Below are 11,751 nucleotides of genomic sequence, written 5' to 3' on the forward strand. Positions count from 1 at the left end.
ATCTTAGGTATTTTCAAATATATTCTTCCGGAAGATAATGTGCTCCCCAGAAGCACGAATGAAGCAAAGAAAATTGTTTGCCCATTGGAACTTGAAGTACAGAAGATACATGCTTGTGTGAATGATTGTATATTGTACCGTGGTGAGTACAAAGATTTTCGTGCATGTCCTACATGCAAGCATGCACGATACAAGCGCATGAGAGCAAGGGACAAGTACAAAATGGATGACGAGATCAAGACAGGAATCCCATTCAAGGTTGTTTGGTACTTGCCTATAATTCCAAGGTTGATGCGTTTGTTTGCAAACCCTAGAGAGGCAAAGAGGTTGCGGTGGCATCATGATGAGCGAATTGCGGATAGGTTTATGAGGCACCCGAAATATGGGTCTCAGTGGGAATTAATCGACAACAAGTTTCAAAAAATTTCCAAGGATCCTAGAACTATAAGGCCCGGGGAGTGTACTAATGGGATGAATCCTTTTGGCGATATGAGCACCAAACACAGCACATGGCCAGTGCTTCTGTGCATATATAACCTAGCTCCTTGGTTGTGTATGAAGAAAAAATACATTATGATGTCAATGATTATCCAAGGCCCGAAGTAACTTGGAAATGACATTGACATTTACTTTCAGCTACTGGTAGAAGAACTGTTGACAGTGTGGATAGATGCGTATGCTGTAAAATGTTATGATGCTTACAGAAAGGAGATTTTCGATCTAAATGCGATGCTGGTGCAAACCACTCAAGATATGCCGGCATTGGGAAACACATCGAGGCAGAAAATAAAGGGAGATGTAGGGTGTGTCACATGCATGGATAGGACAGCTAGCAGAAGACTTCCCAACTCGCAGAAAACAGTGTATTTGCGTCATCGTAGGTTCTTGCGGATGAACCACCGATACCGAAAGATGAAAGCTGAATTTGATGGTACGGCAAAGGCAGGTGTGGCCCCAAGACCCTATGACGGGGAGGTGGTCCACAACATGGCTAAAAAATTAGTGTTATGCTTGGCAAGAACCACCCTTTGACGGTGAAACTAACACCCAAGGATCAAGTGTTTAAGAAGAAATCGGTGTTCTGGAAATTACCTTACTGGGAGATTCTACGTGTATGTCACTGCATCGATGGCATGCACGTAGAGAAGAACATATGTGAAAGCATCCTTGGTACTCTGCTCAAGATTAAAGGTAAAAGAAAGGATGGTGACGGTTCACGGCTCGATATGCCTGCTGATCAATCACAACGCAAGAGTGAAGCAGAAGATGATGACAAACTCATCAAAGCTCGCCAGAGTTACAATTTTAGTACAAAAGAAGCAACACAGTTCTTCACCTATTTGTCGTCAGTTAAGACACCCTCTTCCTACTGCGCAAACATCAGAAGTCTCGTGGATGTGAGCTCAGGTAAAATGTAGTTGGGACACATGAAGTCACATGATTGCCAAGTAATGTTGACACAAATCCTCCCAGTGGCCATCAGGAATCTGATGGACAAAGATATAAGAAACACACTCATTAACCTCTGTGATTTCTTCAACAAACTATGACAGAAAGTTGTAGATCCTAAAGAGTTGGATAATATGCAAGATGATATTGCAAGAATATTTTCCAACCTAGAGATGTTTTTCCCACCGTCATTCTTTGATGTCATGGTCCATCTCACTGTGCACGTTGTCGCTGAGATAAAGTATTGTGGTCCTGTGTTTCTTCGCAACATGTATCCCTTCGAGCGGTTCATGGGAATACTGAAGCGCTTTTGTCGGAACTGAAACCATCCAGAGACAAGCATCCTACAAGTTTATACCACGGAGGAGGTGGTTGAGTTTTGCACCGAATACATGAAACAAAGACCTATAGGTTTGCCCCTCTCTCGCCACGAGCGAAGGCTGAAAGATAAGTGTTAGGACCCTGATTCTAAGTCATGCCCATCTAGCATGTAACACATCATATCACTTTGCGGCCTCACGCATGGTATTCCCACGGGTGCCACCTTACTTGACCCGGGACCGTTTGCGCCTTTCGGCTCACGTATATGATAGTGTTGTTAGCATCCATATGACAGAGAACCCGTGCCGACATGACTAGTCATGAACACAAAGTGGTGCTAGCTTACGGGGACAGGCATACATGAACCAACATCGAACGTGTCGATCATCAGCGTGTGAATCTGGGCTGTAGCAACTGGGCTAACAGGACTCCGGGAACCCGGGCTGTACTAGGCTAGCAAGACTCCGGAAGTTACCCGTGACATTTCCCCGAAGGGACAGACACAAGAACGAAGTGGATCACATGCCGGCCAGTTTAAGTGTTCCGGAGTAGTAGTAACTTGGCTAGCAGGACCCCGGTAAACCGGGTTGTAGCAGACTACCATGGCTCAGTGGAAGCACTAGACTTTATTTCCCCATAAGAGAGGCTACCAAGGATAAACAACTAGGTTGTCAGATCCCACACATACCAAGCATTTAAATCATACACACAATATGCCCGATATGTGTAAATACAACATGGCATCACAACAAAACTCTACGACTCAAAGTATTTATTCATTAGGCTCCGAAGAGCCAACTATTACAAACATGGGTCTCATGACCCAACATACAGAGCATACAAGCAACAAGCACATGCGGAAGCTTAACTTGTCTGAGTATAGACAACTACAAATGAAAAAGGCTAAGAAGCCTGACTATCTACAAGATCCTGCCGAGGGCACAAGATCGTAGCTAAGGTAACAAGCTAAACATCGAAGTCCAGGTGGAACTACTAGTGAGACTGAAGTCTCTCTGCAAAAACATAAATTAAGCAAACATGAGTACAAATGTACCCAGCAAGACTTACATCAGAACTAACTACATATACATCAGTATCAACAAAGGGGGTGGTGGAGTTTAACTATAGCAAGCCAGCTTTGACTCGGTGGCTATCCTAAACTACGACTGCAAGTAACACTTTTGAGGTGGCGCACACGAGTCCACATATTCACCATAACAATACACCACTATGGATCCGCTCCCGTCTCCCTGTGAGAAGGCCATCCATAGCACTCACGCTTATCTTGCGAGTTTTAGAGTATCCACTTCAGGTTATCTATGAACTGTATAGGCAACCCAGAAGTCCTTTACCATGGACGCGACTATTTGAATAGATCATTTATAACCCTGCAGGGGTGTACTTATTCACACATGCTCTCGCCACTTACCGCCATGTACACGTCGTGTATCTCGGCAACCTTCTAGTGGAAGCCTGGCGAGGGAGTCGGCGACGACTTGATTAACCACACAAGTCTCTAGTACATGTTTGTCGCCTATTCGGGTTCCATCCGCAAGGAGATCCGGCCGGGGTTTCGCTCATGACCCCAAACGATGAGAGCAGGGTTCCCGAGGCACCAAACGGGTGTCCCGGTAAACAGTGCCTCGTGTCTCTACCGCATCATGGCCCACCCCTAGGGTCAGTGCTACGCACGGCCCCCAACACATATCCTACAAACACCAGAAACTAGTTGCATCTCCTGAACAGATATCAAGGCGATTAATAAGTCGAGAGGGGCACTTAAGCATTCCAATGCGTGGTAGTAGTTGATTGATACGTCCATTTTGCATCATGCTTTATATCAATATTTATTACATTATGGGCTTTTATTACACATTATGTCACAATACTTATGCCTATTCTCTCTTATTTTACAAGGTTTACATAAAGAGGGAGAATGCCAGTAGCTGGGATTCTGGCTGGAAAAGGAGCAAATATTAGAGACCTATTCTGCATAGCTCCAAAAGTCCTGAAACTCCACGGAAGACATTTTCCAAATATATAAAAAAATACTAAGAGCAAGAACTTCACCAGGGGGGCCACACCCTGCCCACGAGGGTGGGGGCGCGCCCCCTACCTCGTTGGCCCCCTGGTGGCCCTCCAGTGACCATCTTCTGCTATATGAAGTCTTTCGGTGGGAAAAGAATAACAAGCCATCTTCTCGGACAAAACTCTGCCACCACGAGGCGGAACCTTGGCGGAACCAATCTAGGGCTCTGGCGGAGCTGTTCTGCCGGGGAAACTTCCCTCCCGGAGGGGGAAATCATCGCCATCGTCATCACCAACGCTCCTCTCATCAGGAGAGGGAAATCTCCATCAACATCTTTATCAGCACCATCTCCTCTCAAAACCCTAGTTCATCTCCTGTATCCAATTCTTGTCTCCAAGTCCGGGATTGGTGCTAGTAGGTTGCTAGTAGTGTTAATTACTCCTTGTAGTTGATGCTAGTTGGTTTAATTGGTGGAAGATCATATGTTCAGATCCTATATGCATATTAATACCCCTCTGATTATGAACATGTTTATGCTTTGTGAGTAGTTACTTTTGTTCCTGAGGACATGGGAGAAGTCTTGCTATTAGTAGTCATGTGAATTTGGTATTCGTTCGATATCTTGATGAGATGTATGTTGTCTCTCCTCTAGTGGTGTTATGTGAACGTCGACTACATGACACTTCACCATTGTTCGGGCCTAGAGGAAGGCATTGGGGAGTAATAAGTAGATGATGGGTTGCTAAAGTGACAGAAGCTTAAACCCTAGTTTATGCATTGCTTCGTAAGGGGCTGATTTGGATCATATGTTTCATGCTATGGTTAGGTTTACCTTAATACTTTTGTTGTAGTTGTGGATGCTTGCAATAGAGGTTAATCATAAGTGGAATGCTTGTCCAAGTAAGGGCAGTACCCAAGCACCGGTCCAGCCACATACCAAATTATCAAAGTACTGAACGCGAATCATATGAGCGTGATGAAAACTAGCTTGACGATATTCCCATGTGTCCTCGGGAGCGCTTTTCTCTATATAAGAGTTTGTCCAGGCTTGTCCTTTGCTACAAAAAGGATTGTGCCACCTTGCTGCACTTTAGTTACTTTTGTTACTTGTTGCTCGTTACAAATTATCCTATCACAAAACTATCTGTTACCACTTATTTCAGTACTTGCAGAGAATACCTTGCTGGAAACCGCTTATCATTTCCTTCTGCTCCTCGTTGGGTTCGACACTCTTATATATTGATAACCCACAAGTATAGGGGATCGCAATAGTTTTCGAGGGTAAGGTATTCAACCCAAATTTATTGATTCGACACAAGGGGAGCCAAAGAATACTCTCAAGTATTAGCAGCTGAGTTGTCAATTCAACCACACCTGGAAACTTAATATCTGCAGCAAAGTGTTTAGTAACAAAGTAATATGATAGTAGTGATAACGGTAGAAAAAGGTAACAGGAGTAAAAGTAATGTTTTTGGTATTTTGTAGTGATGATAGCAATAGAAACGGAAAAGTAAATAAGCGGAGAACAATATATGGAAAGCTCGTAGGCAATGGATCGGTGATAGAGAATTATGCCGGATGTGGTTCGTCATGTAACAGTCATAACCTAGCGTGACACAGAACTAGCTCCAGTTCATTGATGTAATGTAGGCATGTATTCCGAACATAGTCATACGTGCTTATGGAAAAGAACTTGAATGACATCTTTTGTCCTACCCTCCCGTGGCAGCGGGGTCCTTACGAAAACTAAGGGATATTAAGGCCTCCTTTTAATAGAGTACGGAACAAAGCATTAACACATAGTGAATACATGAACTCCTCAAACTATGGTCATCACCGGTAAGTATCCCGATTATTGTCACTTCGGGGTTAACGGATCATAACACATAATAGGTAACTATAGACTTGCAAGATAGTATCAAGAACACTCATATATTGATGAAAACATAATAGGTTCAGATCTGAAATCATGGCACTCGGGCCCTAGTGACAAGAATTAAGCATAGCAAAGTCATAGCAACATCAATCTCAGAACTTAGTGGGTACTAGGGATCAAACCCTAACAAAACTAACTCGATTACATGATAGATCCAATCCAACCCATCACCGTCCGGCAAGCCTACGATGGAATTACTCACGCACGGTGGTGAGCATCATGAAATTGGTGATGGAGGATGGTTGATGATGACGATGGCGACAGATTCCCCTCTCCGTAGCCCCGAACGGACTCCAGATCAGCCCTCCCGATAGGTTTTAGGGCTTGGCGGCGGCTCTGTATCGTAAAACGCGATGAATTCTTCTCTCTGATTTTTTCTCCCCGAAACACAATATATGGAGTTGGAGTTGGAGTCGGAGAGGCAACAGGGGGCCCACAAGGTAGGGGGCGCGCCCTAGGGGGGCAGGCGCGCCCCCCACCCTCGTGGAGAGGTGGTGGGCCCCCTGGCCTTTATCTTATGCAGGTATTTTTTATATTTTCTGAAAAGTCGCACCGTGTAGTTTCAGGTCATTCTAAGAACATTTGTTTCTGCACATAAATAACACCATGGTAATTCTGCTGAAAACAGCGTCAGTCCGGGTTAGTTCCATTCAAATCATGCAAGTTAGAGTACAAAACAAGGGCAAAAGTGTTTGGAATAGTAGATGCGACGGAGACGTATCAACTCCCCCAAGCTTAAACCTTTGCTTGTCCTCAAGCAATTCAGTTGACAAACTGAAAGTGATAAAAGAAAAACTTTTACAAACTCTGTTTGCTCTTGTTGTTGTAAATATGTAAAGCCAGCATTCAAGTTTTCAGCAAAGATTATAACTAACCACATTCACAATAACGCATACGTCTCAAGTTTACTCATATCAATGGCATAATCAACTAGCGAGCAATAATAATAAATCTCGGATGATAACGCTTTCTCAAAACAATCATAATATGATATAACAAGATGGTATCTCGCTAGCCCTTTCTCAGACCGCAAAACATAAATGTAGAGCACCTTTAAAGACCAAGGACTGAATAGACATTGTAATTCATGGTAAAAGAGATCCAGTCAGGTCATACTCACTGTAAAATAACAGTAATGAATGCAAATGACAGTGGTGCTCTCCAACTGATGCTTTTTAATAAGAAGATGATGACTTAGCATAAAAGTAAATAGATAGGCCCTTCGCAGAGGGAAGCAGGGATTTGTAGAGGTGCCAGAGCTCGGTTTTGAAATAGAGGTGAATAATATTTTGAGCGGTATACTTCCATTGTCAACATAACAACCAAGAGATGGCGATATCTTCAATGCTACACACATTATAGTTGGTTCCCAATCAGAATGGTAAAGTTTATACTCCCCCTTCCACCAACAAGCATCAATCCATGGCTTGCTCAAAACAACGAGTGCCTCCAACTAACAAGAGTCCCAGGGGGAGTTTTGTTTGCAATTATTTTGATTTAGTTTGCATAAAGCATGGGACTGGGCATCCCGGTGACCAGCCATTTATCTCGTGAGTGAGGAGCGGAGTCCACTCCTCTTGAGAATAACCAGCCTAACATGGAAGATACAGATAGCCCTAGTTGATGCATGAGTTATTCGAGCATACAAAACAGGATATTTATTTGAAGGTTTAGAGTTTGGCACATACAAATTTACTTGGAACGACAGGTAGATACCATATATAGGTAGGTACTAGCACATATGCCCGTGCGTTGCAACGGGAAAAATTGATGTTTTGTGCAAGTATAATGTCCCACCGCATTGGATTCACTATGAAAAAAATGTTGCAACGCTCATACAAAATGAACATAAAAAATACGATGCAATTTAGCCGTGTTCATATTTTCTTTGTTGGGCATAATCTCCCACTGATTCCATCTAAGTATAATCCTTCCTTTAGTTACCGTGATGTCCTCACCCATTTTAGTCGGGAATCAAATCCTTCCTTTTCTAATTTAATATCCCCAAGACATTGAAGCATACAGATCCTTCCTTTTAACTATCCTACCTTTTTATCTCAAGTCCTTCCTTTAATTAGCCTCGTCTATTTGAAAATTATATTTATTAAGACCACAATCTTTCTTTTAATTATTCCACCGGTTTACCCAGAATCCTTTTTTTAATTAGCCACATCCGTTTAAATGAATTACCCATAATCCTTTTTTTAATTAGCCATATCCGTTTAAATATTTTTTAAGTCCACAATCCGTTCTTTAATTAGCTCATTCGCTTAAACATGAGGACTGTCACTCATATATTTAGAGTGAGTTGCATCAAAGATCCAGATAGGAGGTCCTGTTTAAATTCCCACAATTTTAATTATTTTGACCTAATTATTTCGATAGGAGGTCCTGTTTAAATTCCCACAATGTTAATTTATTTTGACCTAATTATTTTTCGCGGACTATATGAAGCCCATAAAAGGCCCATCAAAATGAAAAGGACTGAACCAAACCAAGAATATATATTCCTTTTAATAGTTGGACTGAACCAAACCAAGAATACCTATTCTCTTTAATAGTAGGTATAGATAGTGGACTCATGTGGAATAACTTTGGGGTTTAGTGGATTGGATGCACAAGCAGTATTCCCGCTTAGTACAGGTGAAGGCTAGCAAAAGACTGGGAACCAACCAGCTAGAGAGCGACAACATTCATGAACATGCATTAAAATTAATCAACACCGAATGCAAGCATGAGTACGATATAATCCACCATGAACATAAATATAGTGAAGGATATGTTGATTTTGTTTCAACTACATGCGTGAACATGCGCCAAGTCAAGTCACTTAAATCATTCAGAGGAGGATACCACCCTATCATACCGCATCATAACTATCTCAATAGCATGTTGGCACGCAATGTAAACCATTATAACTCATAGCTAATCAAGCATGGCACAAGAAACTATGATCTCTAGTTGTCCTTGCAATCATGTTAATTCATAATAGGCTGAATCAGGAACGAAGAACTAATCATATTTACAAAAACAAAAGAGGTCGAGTTCATACCAACTTTTCTCATCTCAGCCAGTCCATCATATATCATCATAATTGCCTTTCACTTGCACGACCGAATAGTGTGAATAATAATAATAGTGCACGTGCATTGGACTAAGCTGGAATCTACAAGCATTCAATAAACAAGAGAAGACAAGGAAATATGGGCTCTTTTGTCAAATCAACAATAATGCATATAAGAGCCACTTCAACAATTTAATTATGGTCTTCTCCTATCGACCCCCAAAGAAAAGAAAATAAATAAAACTATTTACACGGGAAAGCTCCCAACAAGCAAAAGAAGAACAGGAAATATTTTTGGGTTTTCTTTTTAATTACTACTACAAGCATGGAAATTAAACTAACTAAAAGCTACAACTATTTTTTTTTGGTTTTTCTTAAGGTTTATTAAACACACAAGAAGAAAGCATAAAAAGGAAAATTACTAGCATGGATGATACAATGAAAAATTATGAGCACTGACATCTAGCAATGAGTGTGTGAACATAAATGTAATGTCGGTGGGACATACGTACTCCCCCAAGCTTAGGCTTTTGGCCTAAGTTGGTCTATGGCCACGGCTGGCCTGGCGGATATCCATAATAGTAGTTGGGGTCGTACTGAGATGAAGAAGAGGAAGACTTCGGTTGCCACTGGCTGACAATCATCTCCGGATCCCACTGGTAATTAGACTGTCGTGAAGGATCAACTTGTCGTTCCGGCTCTGGCTCCACGGCTGGTGCAGGGTTTCGGTAGGCGTGAATAGCCTTCAACGGAACAAGGTACGAGCCTGAAGATAAATCAAACAAAGAAGGAGCAGGCAGGGTAATAGTCTCAGGATGATGTTTATTAAAGAACAATTGATATTTAAGCTCTCCTTCCATATTGTTAACAATAAAATCATGTGTCACCATACTTTTATAATCTAGATAAACACGAGGCAACACCTTTTCTTCCTTCTCAAAATGCCTAATAGGTATGTGAAAATGTGCAGCTAGGCATGAAGCATATATGCCTCCAAAGATGGGGCCCTTGGTACGGTTCAGACTTAACCGTTTGGCGATAATACCGCCCATACTAACAAAGTTATCACTGTATAAACCGTGGAGCGAAATAATAATATCAGGGATACTAAGATTTCCACAGTTTCCGCGACCAATTAAACAATGACTAGCAAATAATGCAAAGTAACGTAAAACAGGAAAATGTATGCTAGTGATTCATGCATCGGAAACATTCCTTGTTTACCCTACAGTGATAGTATCAATAAACCCCTCCACATTATCACGATGTGGTTCTTTTTTCTTGCCCTCAAAAGGGACTAAACAAATCCGACAAAAATCATCAAGTGACATCTCCTTATGCTCATCATATAAATGATACTCCATCGTAGGTGGCGAGTTCCTAGAATGTAAATGAAAGTTCTGCACAAAGTTATTTGTGAGTAAGAGATACTGATCGCATTGGTCGCGGAGGAAAGTTGTGAGGCCTGCATTCTTAGCCAATTCATGAAAATCTTCATAAATACCGGCTGCTCTCAAGAAATGATCGGAAGTCCATTCACACGCCCGAACCTCCACGGTGCGAGGCAGATTATACTTAGGCTTTGGTGCCTTCTCCTTCGAGCTTTGGCTCGATGAGCCCCTCAAAAGCCTCCTCATCATTTTCTGAAAAATTCTAAAAAATGTAGTAACTTCAAAATAAAAGTAAACCAAACTCAATAATATTGATAGCAACTATTCCTACAAGTGCCTAGGGCCTATATCATGCATCAAAACTACTTGGAACCATATAAATTTGACATGCAAGGTCAAGAACAGGGTCACCTAAGCAGCAAAAATTTGCAATGAATAAAGCACTAGAACAAAAACTAATTGGACCAATGGAGGAGTCACATACCAAGGAACAATCTCCCCAAGCAATTTTGTGAGAGGTGCTTTAAGCAAGGAGATCGAAAATGGCGGCAAGATGAGCTAGAACTCGTGCTTGAGCTGGATATTCGAGTTTGTGGGAGGAAGAAGAAGTGTGTGGGTGCAGGAATAAGTGGAGGAGGGCCACCATGGGCCCACGAGGCAGGGGCGCACCCAGGGGGTAGGGCACACCCTCCACCCTCGTGGGCAGGTGGTCGACCCCCCTGCTGTGTTCTGAGTACCAAATATTCTCAAATATTCTAGAAAAAATCATATTTAAATTTCAGGGCATTTGGAGAACTTTTATTTTTGAGGTATTTTTATATTGCACAGATAATCAGATAACAGACAGAAAAATATTTATTTTCATTTTATTTAATATAAATAACAGAAAGTAAAAGTGGGGTACAGAAGGTTGTGCCTTCTAGTTTCATCCATCTCATGATCATCAAAAGGAATCCACTAACAAGGTTGATCATGTCTTGTTAACGAACTCATTCCGAATAACATGGAACCGGAGAAATTTTGAATAACACTATGTTACCTCAACGGGGATATGCACATCCCCAATAATAAGAATATCATATTTCTTCTTGACAGTAGGAAGAGGAAATTCAAAACCTCCAAATATAATCGATGGAATTTTTCCAATAGAGTTCATACCATGAACTTGAGGTTGTTTCCTCGGAAAGTGTACCATATGCTCATTACCATTAACATGAAAAGTGACATTGCCTTTAGTGCAATCAATAACAGCCCCTGTAGTATTCAAAAAGGGTCTTCCAAGAATAATAGACATACTATCGTCCTTGGGAATATCAAGAATAACAAAGTCCGTTAAAATAGTAACGTTTGCAACTACAACAGGCACATCCTCACAAACACTGACAGGTATAGCAGTTGATTTATCAGTCATTTGCAAAGATATTTCAGTAGGTGTCAACTTATTCAAATCAAGTCTATGATATAAAGAGAGAGGCATAACACTAACACCGGCTCCAAGATCACATAAAGCAGTTTTAACATTTAATAGAGCATGGTATAGTTGGTACACCGGGATCTCCAA

This window comes from Triticum urartu, chromosome 6 (genome assembly GCF_003073215.2).
Source record: "Triticum urartu cultivar G1812 chromosome 6, Tu2.1, whole genome shotgun sequence".
Lineage (NCBI taxonomy): Eukaryota > Viridiplantae > Streptophyta > Magnoliopsida > Poales > Poaceae > Triticum > Triticum urartu.